The sequence below is a fragment of the Salmo salar genome, unplaced genomic scaffold (genome assembly GCF_905237065.1).
Source record: "Salmo salar unplaced genomic scaffold, Ssal_v3.1, whole genome shotgun sequence".
In the NCBI taxonomy this organism is placed as follows: Eukaryota; Metazoa; Chordata; class Actinopteri; order Salmoniformes; family Salmonidae; genus Salmo; species Salmo salar.
Window position 1 is genome coordinate 1 of NW_025549669.1, and position 14,607 is coordinate 14,607.

The following is a 14,607-nucleotide window of genomic DNA, read 5'->3' on the forward strand; positions in this document are numbered from 1 at the left end:
AGTGTAATGGTTATCACGTTTGTCCACACGCGAAAGGTCCCTGGTTCGAAACCAGGCGGAAACAACGCTCATCGACACATTCAAGAAGTACCATAGTGTTAACAAAGAATTTCATTATTCTCTTATTTTGGAAATTCGAATACGTGCCATGAATATTTTTTAAATTCGGTTTACTCCTTGCAGCTGATTGTAGCAGTAGTTTCTGTGGTGTAGTGGTTATCACGTTCGCTTCACACGCGAAAGGTCCCTGGTTCGAAACCGGGCGGAAACAACGCTCATTGACACATTCTGCACTACCATAGTGGTAACAGAAAATTTCATGAATTCTTTATTTTGGAAATTCGAATACGTGCCATGAATATTTTTAAAATTCGGTTTACTCCTTGCAGAAAAATCAAGCAGCAGTTTCTGTAGTGTAGTGGTTATCACGTTAGCTTTACACGTGAAAGGTCCTCAGTTTGAAACCGGGAGGAAACAGTGCTCTTTGACATGTGCAGTAGGTACAATACTATTAACAGAGAATAGTTATTTTCATAAATGCCTTATTTTGGAAATTCGAATACGTGCCATGAATATCTGTAAAATTCGGTTCACTTCTTGCAGGAAAATCAAGCAGCAGTTTCTGTAATGTAGTGGTTATCACGTTCGCTTTACACGCGAAAGGTCCTCGGTTCGAAACTGGGCGGAAACAGTGCTCTTTGACACGTGCAGTAGGTACTGTACTTTTAAAAGAGAATAGTTATTTTCATAAATTCCTAATTTTGGAAATTCGATCACGTGCCATGAATATCAGTAAAATTCGTTTTACTCCTTGCAGGTAAGTGTTACAGCAGTTTCTGTAGTGTAGTGGTTATCACGTTCGCTTCACACGCGAAAGGTCCTTGGTTCGAAACCAGGCGGAAACAACGCTCATTGTTGTGTTTTCAAGAGACCAATTGGACAGACTCCAAAATGCAGGAGATTAAGAGTAAATGGTCAGATTTAATTTTTTGTAGTCATGGAGGGGATAAAACATGTGGTGTGGCTATTTTGATAAAAAATGATGTGGTGCAAAATGTAAAAGAAATATATGCTGACAATGATGGCAGACTTATTGTAATTGAATTTGAAGTTCAAAATGTAGTTTTTCGTTTAATTAATGTTTATGCTTCAAACATTGAATCTGAAAGGAGAGAAATGTTTCACAAATTAAAAACACTGTGCTCAGAAAACTGTATACTGATAGGAGATTTTAATGTGAGGTGTAGTAGAATGGATGCCTCTAGTTGTGCTAAATTCAGATATGACTCTTCTAGAAATGCATTATGGAAACTTATGAATGAGGAGAATCTAGTAGATATATGGAGGGCTGAAAATCCAAACAGAAGAGTATTCTCTAGAAGGCAGGTGGTTCTAAAGGAATTAAAACAAAGCAGAATTGATTTATGTCTAGCAAAACAAGAATTGGTGCAGAATGTTAAGAAGGTGTCATATACCTTTACAGCATATAGTGATCATGCAGTAATGTCATTTCAAATGGGTTTTGGTGTGGAGAGGAGAGGGGGAGGTGTCTGGTGTTTAAATGCCAGTCTGTTAAAGGAGGAAGGATATAGAAATGAAATTGTTGAATGTATTAATGATGAAATGTCTAATGTACTGTTAAAAGAGAATGTGTGTTTATGGTGGGAGGAAGTGAAAGTAAAAGTAAAAAATAGGAGTATTAGGTACGCAAAAAATCATAACCGTTTAGATAAGCAGAAAGAAATAATGCTTAGGAATAGGATGTTGCATGAACTTGAAAAGGCTGATACGGATCCAGACTATGATGTTGTGAATTATTTGAAAATCCATGCAGAGCTGGGTCGTTATGAAAAAATAAATGTTTGGGTGCTATTGTTAGGAGCAGGGCACAGTACGCTTTGGAGGGAGAGAAATGTACATCCTTTTTTTGGGGTCTGGAAAAAAGAAAACAAACTAAGAGTTACATTGTAGAGTTGGAAGATGAAAGAGGTGTAAAGGTAAACGATTTTGTTGGGATCTTAGAGACAGTTGAAACCTTTTACAGAAATCTTTACAAAAAGAATGATGTAGATAAAGTGTGTGTTGTAAAAGTGTTGGATACAATTAGTGCCAAAGTATCGCAGGCAGATAGAATGATGTGTGATGAAGAGATTTCGATTATGGAAATCAAGGAAGCAATTGTTAGCACGCAAGGTAATAAAAGTCCGGGTTTGGATGGTTTAACAAATGAGTTCTATAAAGTCTTTGTAGATATTTTGGCACCCATTTTAGTGAGGGTGTTTCATTATATGGAAGAGAATAAGGAAATCCCTGAGTCTATGTCAACTGGAATGTTAACGATCTTATTCAAAAATAGGGGCAGTAGATTAAAGTTAGAAAATTATAGGCCTATTAGCCTTCTAAATTCGGATTATAAGATACTGACTAAAGTGTTAGCGAATAGGATGAAAAAGGTGATTGGGAGTATTATTGAATCAACACAAGCCTACGGCATACCTGGAAGAGATATTGCAGATGTAATTTGTACAATTAGGGATGTTGTTAATCAAATGAAAAATGAAGGTGGTATAGTTTTAAGTTTGGACTTTAACAAAGCTTTCGATAGAGTGGAGCACAGCTTTTTATTACAGACTTTGGAGAGGTTTGGGTTTGGGCCAAAGTTTGTATCTTGGATCAACCTGTTGTATAGTGGGGCTAAAAGTTGTGTTAAATGTAACGGAGTGTTAACAGATACTTTCCCTGTGGAGAGGTCAGTAAGGCAGGGCTGTCCTTTGTCAGCTCTGCTGTACAGTGTTTCTACAGAACCGTTAGCTACATTGATAAATAGTAATAAAGAAGTAAGGGGTGTTGGAATCCCAGGTGGTGGTGTCAGTGTTGTACATCAGTACGCTGATGACACTACTTGTACTGTGAAGGATATAGAAAGTATTGGAAGCATTATGGGGATCATAGATATATATGGCAAGGCATCGGGTGCTAAAGTTAATATAGAGAAGACTGAAATAATGTTTGTTGGGGATATCAATGTAAACGGGTGTGAGATTCCATTCAAGAGCGCAAAGGATTTTATTAAAGTGCTGGGAGTAAACATTGGTGTAAAGGAGAAAGAGGCAAAAGATATAACTTGGACTGGGATCCTTAATAAAGTCAAGCTAACGTTGAATTTCTGGAAAAATAGAAAACTAAAGTTACAAGGGAAAGTAATTGTTGCAAATGCTTTGGTATTATCCAAATTTGTGTATGTTTTGGGAGTCCTGGACATGCCGGAGTGGGTCCTAAATGAATTGAATAATGTGGTGTCAAATTTTATATGGGATGGTAAAGGAGTGAGAATATCTCAGAAAACATTGATTGCTGACTATGTGGATGGAGGTTTAAAACTTGTAGATTTAGATGTCAAAAGAAAAGCTATTAGGATAAAAACAGTAAAGAAATATTTGTATGACAGTGAAGATTATGGCTGGAAACACTTCTTTAGAGTCTACTTAGAGGAGAGTGGTGGTTGTGAGGATAATGGTTTATTGATGGGGCTTGGCTGAGGTACCGATTATAAAGAGGTGCTAAATGATGGGCAGAGTTGTTGCCTATGTATATTATGAATGTGGACATATTGACCTGATTATGAATAACCTATATCTGAATGAGAAAATCAAGAACAAAGAAAAATGATAAAAAGTATTATGAGTGCAGGTCTACGGCAAATAAAAGATTATACATATGAGGTAATTCCAGGGTTTTTACCTGGGGAAGCTATTTTTGACATAATCAATGAATGGGATGAAGAGGTGGGAAGGGGAACAGTGAATAATATGTATGACAAGATAAAGAATAGTATACCAAGAGCATGGGTTGATTTAATAAATAGTGAAGTTGAAAGAGAAGATTTATTTGTATTTCCTAATTTGTTCATTGGTAGCAGTAAGAAGAAAGTACATTTATCTAGTATACCAGTGAAAAGATTGTATAGAATAATGGTAGGAAAAGTGTGTAGAAGGCCGGCTGCTGAGAAATTTTGGAAAGTAGTTTTTCCGGAATTGGATGAAAAAAGATATGGGGAAATTTAAATGTAAAATATAATAGTAAGGAGTGTGAAAATAATGATTTCAAACTAAGACATAATAGAATATTTACAAAGGTGGTGCTAAAGAAAATTAATTGTGAGATAGAAAGGGAATGCGACGTATGTGGACGTTTCCCCGGAAACTCTTATGCATTTGTTTATAGAATGTGAGGATTTAAAATATTTTTTTGTAAAGTTAAGGAAATGTTATGTAGAAACTGGGGGGAGATTTCGTGAAAAAGTATGCGTGGGAGGAACTTTTGTTATTTGGAGTGTCTGGTAAATGTGAGGGTGCTAATGTGTGTTTGTTGAATATGGTTTTGAGTTTTGTGAGGTATGCTATTTTTTGTAGGAGGAATTATGTTTCTTTTGACAGAAAGAGGGTTCAGGTGTGGAGTATCTTTATAGCACTGTTCAGTAAACACATAGATATGTTGTTTAATTATGGGATGGAACATTTTGATGAGTCTTTTGTTGAAGGGAGTGGGTTAATTTCACGAGAGGAGAGTGGAGGTATCACTTATAATTTTTGAAAGCACTGTTTTGATATTTTCTTTGTTGATAATTTGATAGGGGGTGAATTGTTCACCTGCCTCTGTTAGTCTAGTGTCTTCTGTATTGTTCTCTGTGGATTGTACTGTAAACAGTAGATTGTACTGTAAATATTGTAAACAAACATTTTTGATAATAAAAAAAAAAAAAAAAAAAAATCACGTTTGCTTCACACGCGAAAGGTCCCTGGTTCGAAACCGGGCGGAAACAACGCTCATTGACACATTCTGTAGTACCATAGTGGCAACAGAACATTTCATGAATTCTTTATTTTGGAAATTCGAATACGTGCCATGAATATTTTTAAAATTCGGTTTACTCCTTGCAGGAAAATCAAGCAGCAGTTTCTGTAGTGTAGTGGTTATCACGTTAGCTTTACACGCGAAAGGTCCTCGGTTTGAAACCGGGCGGAAACAGTGCTCTTTGACATGTGCAGTAGGTACTGTACTATTAACAGAGAATAGTTATTTTCATAAATGCCTAATTTTGGAAATTTGAACACGTGCCATGAATATCTGTAAAATTCGGTTTACTCCTTGCAGGTAATTGTTGAAGCAGTTTCTGTAGTGTAGCGGTTATCACGTTCGCTTAACACGCGAAAGGTCCTCGGTTCGAAACCGGGCGGAAACAGAGCTCTTTGACACGTGCAGTAGGTACTGTACTTTCAACAAAGAATTGTTATTTTCATGAATTCTGTATTTTGGAAATTCGAATACGTGCCATGAATATCTGTAAAATTCGGTTTAGTCCCCGCAGCTAAATGTAGCAGCCGTTTCTGTAGTGTAGTGGTTATCACGTTCGCTTTACACGTGAAAGGTCCTCGGTTCGAAACCGGGAGGAAACACTGCTCTTTGACATGTGCAGTAGGTACTGTACTATTAACAGAGAATAGTTATTTTCATAAATGCCTAATTTTGGAAATTTGAACACGTGCCATGAATATCTGTAAAATTCGATTTACTCCTTGCAGATAATCTTTGAAGAAGTTTCTGTAGTGTTGTGGTTATCACGTTCGCTGAACACGCGAAAGGCCCTCGGTTCGAACCCGGGCGGAAACAGAGCTCTTTGACACGTGCAGTAGGTACTGTACTTTCAACAAAGAATTGTTATTTTCATAAATTCTGTATTTTGGAAATTCGAATACGTGCCCTGAATATCTGTAAAATTCGGTTTACTTCTTGCAGGAAAATCAAGCAGCAGTTTCTGTAGTGTAGTGGTTATCACGTTCGCTTTACACGCGAAAGGTCCTCGGTTCGAAACCGGGCGGAAACAGTGCTCTTTGACACGTGCAGTAGGTACTGTACTATTAACAGAGAATAGTTATTTTCATAAATGCCTAATTTTGGAAATTTGAACACGTGCCATGAATATCTGTAAAATTCGGTTTACTCCTTGCAGATAATTGTTGAAGCAGTTTCTGTAGTGTAGCGGTTATCACGTTCGCTTAACACGCGAAAGGTCCTCGGTTCGAAACCGGGCGGAAACAGAGCTCTTTGACACGTGCAGTAGGTACTGTACTTTCAACAAAGAATTGTTATTTTCATGAATTCTGTATTTTGGAAATTCGAATACGTGCCATGAATATCTGTAAAATTCGGTTTACTCCTCGCAGGTAAATGTAGCAGCAGTTTCTGTAGTGTAGTGGTTATCACGTTTGCTTCACACGCGAAAGGTCCCTGGTTCGAAACCAGGCGGAAACAACGCTCATCGACACATTCAAGAAGTACCATAGTGTTAACAGAGAATTTCATTAATTCTCTTATTTTGGAAATTCGAATACGTGCCATGAATATTTTTAAAATTCGGTTTACTCCTTGCAGCTAATTGTAGCAGTAGTTTCTGTGGTGTAGTGGTTATCACGTTCGCTTCACACGCGAAAGGTCCCCGGTTCGAAACCGGGCGGAAACAGCGCTCTTTGACACATGCTGTAGGTACCGTAGTGTCAACAGAGAAGTTATTTTCATGAATTCTTAATTTTGGAAATTCGAACACGTGCCATGAATATCTTTAAAATTCGGTTTACTCCTTGCAGATAAATGTAGCAGCAGTTTCTGTAGTGTAGTGGTTATCACGTTCGCTTTACACGCGAAAGGTCCTCGGTTCGAAACCGGGCGGAAACAGTGCTCTTTGACACGTGCAGTAGGTACTGTACTATTAACAGAGAATAGTTATTTTCATGAATTCTGTATTTTGGAAATTTGAACACGTGCCATGAATATCTGTAAAATTCGGTTTACTCCTCGCAGCTAATTGTAGAAGCAGTTTCTGTAGTGTAGTGGTTATCACGTTTGCTTCACACGCGAAAGGTCCCCGGTTCGAAACCGGGCGGAAACAGAGCTCTTTGACACGTTCTGAAGTACTATAGTGGTAACAGAGTTAATTTCATGAATTCTCTTATTTTGGAAATTCGAATACGTGCCATGAATATTTTTAAAATTCGGTTTACTCCTTGCAGAAAAATCAAGCAGCAGTTTCTGTAGTGTAGTGGTTATCACGTTAGCTTTACACGCGAAAGGTCCTCGGTTCGAAACCGGGAGGAAACAGTGCTCTTTGACACGTGCAGTAGGTACTGTACTTTTAACAGAGAATAGTTATTTTCATAAATGCCTAATTTTGGAAATTTGAACACGTGCCATGAATATCTGTAAAATTCGGTTTACTCCTTGCAGATAATTGTTGAAGCAGTTTCTGTAGTGTAGTGGTTATCACGTTCGCTTAACACGCGAAAGGCCCTCGGTTCGAAACCGGGCGGAAACAGTGCTCTTTGACACGTGCAGTAGGTACTGTACTTTCAACAAAGAATTGTTATTTTCATGAATTCTGTATTTTGGAAATTCGAATACGTGCCATGAATATCTGTAAAATTCGGTTTACTCCTTGCAGGAAAATCGTAGCAGCAGTTTCTGTAGTGTAGTGGTTATCACGTTCGCTTTACACGCGAAAGGTCCTCGGTTCGAAACCGGGAGGAAACAGTGCTCTTTGACACGTGCAGTAGGTACTGTACTATTAACAGAGAATAGTTATTTTCATAAATGCCTAATTTTGGAAATTTGAACACGTGCCATGAATATCTGTAAAATTCGGTTTACTCCTTGCAGATAATTGTTGAAGCAGTTTCTGTAGTGTAGCGGTTATCGCGTTCGCTTAACACGCGAATGGTCCTCGGTTCGAAACCGGGCGGAAACAGAGCTCTTTGACACGTGCAGTAGGTACTGTACTTTCAACAAAGAATTGTTATTTTCATGAATTCTGTATTTTGGAAATTCGAATACGTGCCATGAATATCTGTACAATTCGGTTTACTCCTCGCAGGTAAATGTAGCAGCATTTTCTGTAGTGTAGTGGTTATCACGTTTGTTCACACGCGAAAGGTCACTGGTTCGAAACCAGGCGGAAACAACGCTCATCGACACATTCAAGAAGTACCATAGTGTTAACAAAGAATTTCATTATCCCTTATTTTGGAAATTCGAATACGTGCCATGAATATTTTTAAAATTCGGTTTACTCCTTGCAGCTAATTGTAGCAGTAGTTTCTGTGGTGTAGTGGTTATCACGTTTGCTTCACACGCGAAAGGTCCCTGGTTCGAAACCGAGCGGAAACAACGCTCATTGACACATTCTGAGTACCATAGTGGTAACAGAAAATTTCATGAATTCTTTATTTTGGAAATTCGAATACGTGCCATGAATATCTGTAAAATTCGCTTTACTCCTTGCAGCAAAATGAAGCAGCAGTTTCTGTAGTGTAGTGGTTATCACGTTAGCTTTACACGTGAAAGGTCCTCAGTTTGAAACCGGGAGGAAACAGTGCTCTTTGACATGTGCAGTAGGTACTGTACTATTAACAGAGAATAGTTATTTTCATAAATGCCTAATTTTGGAAATTTGAACACGTGCCATGAATATCTGTTAAATTCGGTTTACTCCTTGCAGATAATTGTTGAAGAAGTTTCTGTAGTGTAGTGGTTATCACGTTTGCTTAACACGCGAAAGGTCCTCGGTTCGAAACCGGGCGGAAACAGAGCTCTTTGACACGTGCAGAAGGTACTGTACTTTCAAAAAAGAATAGTTATTTTCATGAATTCTGTATTTTGGAAATTCGAATACGTGCCATGAATATCTGTAAAATTCGGTTTACTCCTCGCAGCTAAATGTAGCAGCAGTTTCTGTGGTGTAGTGGTTATCACGTTTGCTTCACACGCGAAAGGTCCCTGGTTCGAAACCGGGCGGAAACAACACACATTGACACATTCTGAAGTACCATAGTGGTAACAGAGAATTTCATGAATTCTTTATTTTGGAAATTCGAATACGTGCCATGAATATTTTTAAAATTCGGTTTACTCCTTGCAGAAAAATCAAGCAGCAGTTTCTGTAGTGTAGTGGTTATCACGTTCGCTTTACACGTGAAAGGTCCTCGGTTTGAAACCGGGAGGAAACAGTGCTCTTTGACATGTGCAGTAGGTACTGTACTATTAACAGAGAATAGTTATTTTCATAAATGCCTAATTTTGGAAATTTGAACACGTGCCATGAATATCTGTAAAATTCGGTTTACTCCTTGCAGATAATTGTCGAAGCATTTTCTGTAGTGTAGTGGTTATCACGTTCGCTTAACACGCGAAAGGTCCTCGGTTCGAAACCGGGCGGAAACAGAGCTCTTTGACACGTGCAGTAGGTACTGTACTTTCAACAAAGAATTGTTATTTTCATAAATTCTGTATTTTGGAAATTTGAACACGTGCCATGAATATCTGTAAAATTCGGTTTACTCCTTGCAGATAAATGTAGCAGCAGTTTCTGTAGTGTAGTGGTTATCACGTTCGCTTTACACGCGAAAGGTCCTCGGTTCGAAACCGGGCGGAAACAGCACTCTTTGACACGTGCAGTAGGTACTGTAGTGTCAACAAAGAAGTGTTATTTTCATGAAATCTGTATTTTGGAAATTCGAATACGTGCCATGAATATTTTTAAAATTCGGTTTACTCCTTGCAGAAAAATCAAGCAGCAGTTTCTGTAGTGTAGTGGTTATCACGTTAGCTTTACACGCGAAAGGTCCTCGGTTCGAAACCGGGAGGAAACAGTGCTCTTTGACATGTGCAGTAGGTACTGTACTATTAACAGAGAATAGTTATTTTCATAAATGCCTAATTTTGGAAATTTGAAAACGTGCCATGAATATCTGTAAAATTCGGTTTACTCCTTGCAGATAATTGTAGCAGCAGTTTCTGTAGTGTAGTGGTTATCACGTTCGCTTAACACGCGAAAGGTCCTCGGTTCGAAACCGGGCGGAAACAGAGCTCTTTGACACGTGCAGTAGGTACTGTACTTTCAACAAAGAATTGTTATTTTCATGAATTCTGTATTTTGGAAATTCGAATACGTGCCATGAATATCTGTAAAATTCGGTTTACTCCTTGCAGCTAAATGTAGCAGCAGTTTCTGTAGTGTAGTGGTTATCACGTTCGCTTTACACGTGAAAGGTCCTCAGTTTGAAACCGGGAGGAAACAGTGCTCTTTGACATGTGCAGTAGGTACTGTACTATTAACAGAGAATAGTTATTTTCATAAATGCCTAATTTTGGAAATTTGAACACGTGCCATGAATATCTGTAAAATTCGGTTTACTCCTTGCAGATAATTGTTGAAGAAGTTTCTGTAGTGTAGTGGTTATCACGTTCGCTTAACACGCGAAAGGTCCTCGGTTCGAAACCGGGCGGAAACAGAGCTCTTTGACACGTGCAGTAGGTACTGTACTTTCAACAAAGAATTGTTATTTTCATAAATTCTGTATTTTGGAAATTTGAACACGTGCCATGAATATCTGTAAAATTCGGTTTACTTCTTGCAGGAAAATCAAGCAGCAGTTTCTGTAGTGTAGTGGTTATCGCGTTCGCTTTACACGCGAAAGGTCCTCGGTTCGAAACCGGGCGGAAACAGTGCTCTTTGACACGTGCAGTAGGTACCGTACTTTTAACAGAGAATAGTTATTTTCATAAATGCCTAAATTTGGAAATTCGAACACGTGCCATGAATATCTGTAAAATTCGGTTTACTCCTTGCAGATAATTGTTGAGAAGCAGTTTCTGTAGTGTAGTGGTTATCACGTTCGCTTAACACGCGAAAGGTCCTCGGTTCGAAACCGGGCGGAAACAGAGCTCTTTGACAAGTGCAGTAGGTACTGTACTTTCAACAAAGAATTGTTATTTTCATGAATTCTGTATTTTGGAAATTCGAATACGTGCCATGAATATCTGTAAAATTCGGTTTACTCCTTGCAGCAAAATGTAGCAGCAGTTTCTGTAGTGTAGTGGTTATCACGTTCGCTTTACACGTGAAAGGTCCTCAGTTTGAAACCGGGAGGAAACAGTGCTCTTTGACATGTGCAGTAGGTACTGTACTATTAACAGAGAATAGTTATTTTCATAAATGCCTAATTTTGGAAATTTGAACACGTGCCATGAATATCTGTTAAATTCGGTTTACTCCTTGCAGATAATTGTTGAAGCAGTTTCTGTAGTGTAGTGGTTATCACGTTCGCTTAACACGCGAAAGGTCCTCGGTTCGAAACCGGGCGGAAACAGAGCTCTTTGACACGTGCAGAAGGTACTGTACTTTCAAAAAAGAATTGTTATTTTCATGAATTCTGTATTTTGGAAATTCGAATATGTGCCATGAATATCTGTAAAATTCGGTTTACTCCTCGCAGCTAAATGTAGCAGCAGTTTCTGTAGTGTAGTGGTTATCACGTTTGTTCACACGCGAAAGGTCCCTGGTTCGAAACCAGGCGGAAACAACGCACATCGACACATTCTGAAGTACCATAGTGGTAACAGAGAATTTCATTATTCTCTTATTTTGGAAATTCGAATACGTGCCATGAATATTTTTAAAATTCGGTTTACTCCTTGCAGAAAAATCAAGCAGCAGTTTCTGTAGTGTAGTGGTTATCACGTTAGCTTTACACGTGAAAGGTCCTCAGTTTGAAACCGGGAGGAAACACTGCTCTTTGACATGTGCAGTAGGTACTGTACTATTAACAGAGAATAGTTATTTTCATAAATGCCTAATTTTGGAAATTTGAACACGTGCCATGAATATCTGTAAAATTCGGTTTACTCCTTGCAGATAATTGTTGAAGAAGTTTCTGTAGTGTAGTGGTTATCATGTTCGCTTAACACGCGAAGGGTCCTCGGTTCGAAACCGGGCGGAAACAGAGCTCTTTGACACGTGCAGTAGGTACTGTACTTTCAACAAAGAATTGTTATTTTCATAAATTCTGTATTTTGGAAATTTGAACACGTGCCATGAATATCTGTAAAATTCGGTTTACTTCTTGCAGAAAAATGTAGCAGCAGTTTCTGTAGTGTAGTGGTTATCGCGTTCGCTTTACACGCGAAAGGTCCTCGGTTCGAAACCGGGCGGAAACAGTGCTCTTTGACAAGTGCAGTAGGTACTGTACTTTCAACAAAGAAGTGTTATTTTCATGAAATCTGTATTTTGGAAATTCGAATACGTGCCCTGAATATCTGTAAAATTCGGTTTACTCCTCGCAGCTAAATGTAGCAGCAGTTTCTGTAGTTTAGTGGTTATCACGTTCGCTTTACACGTGAAAGGTCCTCAGTTTGAAACCGGGAGGAAACAGTGCTCTTAGACATGTGCAGTAGGTACAGTACTTTTAAAAGAGAATAGTTATTTTCATAAATGCCTAAAATTGGAAATTTCAGCACGTGCCATGAATATCTGTAAAATTCGGTTTACTCCTTGCAGATAATTGTTGAGGCAGTTTCTGTAGTGTAGTGGTTATCACGTTCGCTTAACACGCGAAAGGTCCTCGGTTCGAAACCGGGCGGAAACAGAGCTCTTTGACACGTGCAGTAGGTACTGTACTTTCAACAAAGAATTGTTATTTTCATGAATTCTGTATTTTGGAAATTCGAATACGTGCCATGAATATCTGTAAAATTCGGTTTACTCCTCGCAGCTAATTGTGAGCAGCAGTTTCTGTGGTGTAGTGGTTATCACGTTCGCTTCACACGCGAAAAGTCCTCGGTTCGAAACCGGGCGGAAACAGCGCTCTTTGACACGTGCAGTAGGTACTATAGTGTAACAGAGAATTATTTTCATGAATTCTTTATTTTGGAAATTCGAATACGTGCCATGAATATTTTTAAAATTCGGTTTACTCCTTGCAGAAAAATCAAGCAGCAGTTTCTGTAGTGTAGTGGTTATCACGTTAGCTTTACACGTGAAAGGTCCTCAGTTTGAAACCGGGAGGAAACACTGCTCTTTGACATGTGCAGTAGGTACTGTACTATTAACAGAGAATAGTTATTTTCATAAATGCCTAATTTTGGAAATTTGAACACGTGCCATGAATATCTGTAAAATTCGGTTTACTCCTTGCAGATAATTGTTGAAGAAGTTTCTGTAGTGTAGTGGTTATCATGTTCGCTTAACACGCGAAGGGTCCTCGGTTCGAAACCGGGCGGAAACAGAGCTCTTTGACACGTGCAGTAGGTACTGTACTTTCAACAAAGAATTGTTATTTTCATAAATTCTGTATTTTGGAAATTTGAACACGTGCCATGAATATCTGTAAAATTCGGTTTACTTCTTGCAGGAAAATCAAGCAGCAGTTTCTGTAGTGTAGTGGTTATCGCGTTCGCTTTACACGCGAAAGGTCCTCGGTTCGAAACCGGGCGGAAACAGCGCTCTTTGACACGTGCAGTAGGTACTGTACTTTAACAGAGAAGTTTTTCATGAAATCTGTATTTTGGAAATTCGAATACGTGCCATGAATATTTTTAAAATTCGGTTTACTCCTTGCAGAAAAATCAAGCAGCAGTTTCTGTAGTGTAGTGGTTATCACGTTAGCTTAACACGTGAAAGGTCCTCAGTTTGAAACCGGGAGGAAACAGTGCTCTTTGACATGTGCAGTAGGTACTGTACTATTAACAGAAAATAGTTATTTTCATAAATGCCTAATTTTGGAAATTTGAAAACGTGCCATGAATATCTGTAAAATTCTGTTTACTCCTTGCAGGTATTTGTTGAAGCAGTTTCTGTAGTGTAGCGGTTATCACGTTCGCTTAACACGCGAAAGGTCCTCGGTTCGAAACCGGGCGGAAACAGAGCTCTTTGACACGTGCAGTAGGTACTGTACTTTCAACAAAGAATTGTTATTTTCATGAATTCTGTATTTTGGAAATTCGAATACGTGCCATGAATATCTGTAAAATTCGGTTTAGTCCCCGCAGCTAAATGTAGCAGCAGTTTCTGTAGTGTAGTGGTTATCACGTTCGCTTTACACGTGAAAGGTCCTCAGTTTGAAACCAGGAGGAAACACTGCTCTTTGATATGTGCAGTAGGTACTGTACTATTAACAGAGAATAGTTATTTTCATAAATGCCTAATTTTGGAAATTTGAACACGTGCCATGAATATCTGTAAAATTCGATTTACTCCTTGCAGATAATCTTTGAAGAAGTTTCTGTAGTGTTGTGGTTATCACGTTCGCTGAACACGCGAAAGGTCCTCGGTTCGAACCCGGGCGGAAACAGAGCTCTTTGACACGTGCAGTAGGTACTGTACTTTCAACAAAGAATTGTTATTTTCATGAATTCTGTATTTTGGAAATTCGAATACGTGCCATGAATATCTGTAAAATTCGGTTTACTTCTTGCAGGAAAATCAAGCAGCAGTTTCTGTAGTGTAGTGGTTATCGCGTTCGCTTTACACGCGAAAGGTCCTCGGTTCGAAACCGGGCGGAAACAGTGCTCTTTGACACGTGCAGTAGGTACAGTACTTTTAAAAGAGAATAGTTATTTTCATAAATGCCTAAATTTGGAAATTTGAACACGTGCCATGAATATCTGTAAAATTCGGTTTACTCCTTGCAGATAAATGTGAGAAGCAGTTTCTGTAGTGTAGCGGTTATCACGTTCGCTTAACACGCGAAAGGTCCTCGGTTCGAAACCGGGCGGAAACAG

General features: G+C 38.7%; 36 non-coding genes across 36 annotated transcripts; all 36 read left to right on the forward strand.

Annotated features, from left to right (window-relative positions):
• The first annotated feature begins 198 nt into the window (after positions 1 to 198).
• Positions 199 to 271, forward strand: trnav-cac (transfer RNA valine (anticodon CAC)). The gene has a single exon. It is a non-coding gene; the product is annotated as a tRNA-Val (tRNA).
• Positions 272 to 618: 347 nt separating this feature from the next.
• Positions 619 to 691, forward strand: trnav-uac (transfer RNA valine (anticodon UAC)). The gene has a single exon. It is a non-coding gene; the product is annotated as a tRNA-Val (tRNA).
• Positions 692 to 832: 141 nt separating this feature from the next.
• Positions 833 to 905, forward strand: trnav-cac (transfer RNA valine (anticodon CAC)). Its single transcript has one exon. It is a non-coding gene; the product is annotated as a tRNA-Val (tRNA).
• Positions 906 to 4,955: 4,050 nt separating this feature from the next.
• On the forward strand, positions 4,956 to 5,028 carry trnav-uac (transfer RNA valine (anticodon UAC)). Its single transcript has one exon. It is a non-coding gene; the product is annotated as a tRNA-Val (tRNA).
• Positions 5,029 to 5,169: 141 nt separating this feature from the next.
• Positions 5,170 to 5,242, forward strand: trnav-aac (transfer RNA valine (anticodon AAC)). The gene has a single exon. It is a non-coding gene; the product is annotated as a tRNA-Val (tRNA).
• Positions 5,243 to 5,383: 141 nt separating this feature from the next.
• On the forward strand, positions 5,384 to 5,456 carry trnav-uac (transfer RNA valine (anticodon UAC)). The gene has a single exon. It is a non-coding gene; the product is annotated as a tRNA-Val (tRNA).
• A 141-nt stretch (positions 5,457 to 5,597) lies between these two features.
• On the forward strand, positions 5,598 to 5,670 carry trnav-aac (transfer RNA valine (anticodon AAC)). The gene has a single exon. It is a non-coding gene; the product is annotated as a tRNA-Val (tRNA).
• Positions 5,671 to 5,811: 141 nt separating this feature from the next.
• trnav-uac (transfer RNA valine (anticodon UAC)) lies at positions 5,812 to 5,884 on the forward strand. Its single transcript has one exon. It is a non-coding gene; the product is annotated as a tRNA-Val (tRNA).
• A 141-nt stretch (positions 5,885 to 6,025) lies between these two features.
• trnav-aac (transfer RNA valine (anticodon AAC)) lies at positions 6,026 to 6,098 on the forward strand. Its single transcript has one exon. It is a non-coding gene; the product is annotated as a tRNA-Val (tRNA).
• Positions 6,099 to 6,239: 141 nt separating this feature from the next.
• On the forward strand, positions 6,240 to 6,312 carry trnav-cac (transfer RNA valine (anticodon CAC)). Its single transcript has one exon. It is a non-coding gene; the product is annotated as a tRNA-Val (tRNA).
• A 135-nt stretch (positions 6,313 to 6,447) lies between these two features.
• On the forward strand, positions 6,448 to 6,520 carry trnav-cac (transfer RNA valine (anticodon CAC)). Its single transcript has one exon. It is a non-coding gene; the product is annotated as a tRNA-Val (tRNA).
• A 139-nt stretch (positions 6,521 to 6,659) lies between these two features.
• Positions 6,660 to 6,732, forward strand: trnav-uac (transfer RNA valine (anticodon UAC)). The gene has a single exon. It is a non-coding gene; the product is annotated as a tRNA-Val (tRNA).
• Positions 6,733 to 6,873: 141 nt separating this feature from the next.
• Positions 6,874 to 6,946, forward strand: trnav-cac (transfer RNA valine (anticodon CAC)). The gene has a single exon. It is a non-coding gene; the product is annotated as a tRNA-Val (tRNA).
• Positions 6,947 to 7,296: 350 nt separating this feature from the next.
• Positions 7,297 to 7,369, forward strand: trnav-aac (transfer RNA valine (anticodon AAC)). Its single transcript has one exon. It is a non-coding gene; the product is annotated as a tRNA-Val (tRNA).
• A 142-nt stretch (positions 7,370 to 7,511) lies between these two features.
• On the forward strand, positions 7,512 to 7,584 carry trnav-uac (transfer RNA valine (anticodon UAC)). Its single transcript has one exon. It is a non-coding gene; the product is annotated as a tRNA-Val (tRNA).
• A 141-nt stretch (positions 7,585 to 7,725) lies between these two features.
• On the forward strand, positions 7,726 to 7,798 carry trnav-aac (transfer RNA valine (anticodon AAC)). The gene has a single exon. It is a non-coding gene; the product is annotated as a tRNA-Val (tRNA).
• Positions 7,799 to 8,144: 346 nt separating this feature from the next.
• trnav-cac (transfer RNA valine (anticodon CAC)) lies at positions 8,145 to 8,217 on the forward strand. Its single transcript has one exon. It is a non-coding gene; the product is annotated as a tRNA-Val (tRNA).
• Positions 8,218 to 8,563: 346 nt separating this feature from the next.
• On the forward strand, positions 8,564 to 8,636 carry trnav-aac (transfer RNA valine (anticodon AAC)). Its single transcript has one exon. It is a non-coding gene; the product is annotated as a tRNA-Val (tRNA).
• A 141-nt stretch (positions 8,637 to 8,777) lies between these two features.
• trnav-cac (transfer RNA valine (anticodon CAC)) lies at positions 8,778 to 8,850 on the forward strand. Its single transcript has one exon. It is a non-coding gene; the product is annotated as a tRNA-Val (tRNA).
• A 347-nt stretch (positions 8,851 to 9,197) lies between these two features.
• trnav-aac (transfer RNA valine (anticodon AAC)) lies at positions 9,198 to 9,270 on the forward strand. The gene has a single exon. It is a non-coding gene; the product is annotated as a tRNA-Val (tRNA).
• A 141-nt stretch (positions 9,271 to 9,411) lies between these two features.
• trnav-uac (transfer RNA valine (anticodon UAC)) lies at positions 9,412 to 9,484 on the forward strand. Its single transcript has one exon. It is a non-coding gene; the product is annotated as a tRNA-Val (tRNA).
• A 355-nt stretch (positions 9,485 to 9,839) lies between these two features.
• Positions 9,840 to 9,912, forward strand: trnav-aac (transfer RNA valine (anticodon AAC)). The gene has a single exon. It is a non-coding gene; the product is annotated as a tRNA-Val (tRNA).
• A 355-nt stretch (positions 9,913 to 10,267) lies between these two features.
• On the forward strand, positions 10,268 to 10,340 carry trnav-aac (transfer RNA valine (anticodon AAC)). Its single transcript has one exon. It is a non-coding gene; the product is annotated as a tRNA-Val (tRNA).
• A 141-nt stretch (positions 10,341 to 10,481) lies between these two features.
• Positions 10,482 to 10,554, forward strand: trnav-uac (transfer RNA valine (anticodon UAC)). Its single transcript has one exon. It is a non-coding gene; the product is annotated as a tRNA-Val (tRNA).
• Positions 10,555 to 10,697: 143 nt separating this feature from the next.
• trnav-aac (transfer RNA valine (anticodon AAC)) lies at positions 10,698 to 10,770 on the forward strand. The gene has a single exon. It is a non-coding gene; the product is annotated as a tRNA-Val (tRNA).
• Positions 10,771 to 11,125: 355 nt separating this feature from the next.
• Positions 11,126 to 11,198, forward strand: trnav-aac (transfer RNA valine (anticodon AAC)). Its single transcript has one exon. It is a non-coding gene; the product is annotated as a tRNA-Val (tRNA).
• Positions 11,199 to 11,758: 560 nt separating this feature from the next.
• Positions 11,759 to 11,831, forward strand: trnav-aac (transfer RNA valine (anticodon AAC)). The gene has a single exon. It is a non-coding gene; the product is annotated as a tRNA-Val (tRNA).
• A 141-nt stretch (positions 11,832 to 11,972) lies between these two features.
• On the forward strand, positions 11,973 to 12,045 carry trnav-uac (transfer RNA valine (anticodon UAC)). Its single transcript has one exon. It is a non-coding gene; the product is annotated as a tRNA-Val (tRNA).
• Positions 12,046 to 12,400: 355 nt separating this feature from the next.
• Positions 12,401 to 12,473, forward strand: trnav-aac (transfer RNA valine (anticodon AAC)). Its single transcript has one exon. It is a non-coding gene; the product is annotated as a tRNA-Val (tRNA).
• Positions 12,474 to 12,615: 142 nt separating this feature from the next.
• Positions 12,616 to 12,688, forward strand: trnav-cac (transfer RNA valine (anticodon CAC)). The gene has a single exon. It is a non-coding gene; the product is annotated as a tRNA-Val (tRNA).
• A 351-nt stretch (positions 12,689 to 13,039) lies between these two features.
• Positions 13,040 to 13,112, forward strand: trnav-aac (transfer RNA valine (anticodon AAC)). Its single transcript has one exon. It is a non-coding gene; the product is annotated as a tRNA-Val (tRNA).
• Positions 13,113 to 13,253: 141 nt separating this feature from the next.
• trnav-uac (transfer RNA valine (anticodon UAC)) lies at positions 13,254 to 13,326 on the forward strand. The gene has a single exon. It is a non-coding gene; the product is annotated as a tRNA-Val (tRNA).
• Positions 13,327 to 13,676: 350 nt separating this feature from the next.
• Positions 13,677 to 13,749, forward strand: trnav-aac (transfer RNA valine (anticodon AAC)). Its single transcript has one exon. It is a non-coding gene; the product is annotated as a tRNA-Val (tRNA).
• A 355-nt stretch (positions 13,750 to 14,104) lies between these two features.
• On the forward strand, positions 14,105 to 14,177 carry trnav-aac (transfer RNA valine (anticodon AAC)). The gene has a single exon. It is a non-coding gene; the product is annotated as a tRNA-Val (tRNA).
• A 141-nt stretch (positions 14,178 to 14,318) lies between these two features.
• trnav-uac (transfer RNA valine (anticodon UAC)) lies at positions 14,319 to 14,391 on the forward strand. Its single transcript has one exon. It is a non-coding gene; the product is annotated as a tRNA-Val (tRNA).
• A 142-nt stretch (positions 14,392 to 14,533) lies between these two features.
• Positions 14,534 to 14,606, forward strand: trnav-aac (transfer RNA valine (anticodon AAC)). Its single transcript has one exon. It is a non-coding gene; the product is annotated as a tRNA-Val (tRNA).
• Position 14,607: the final 1 nt, after the last annotated feature.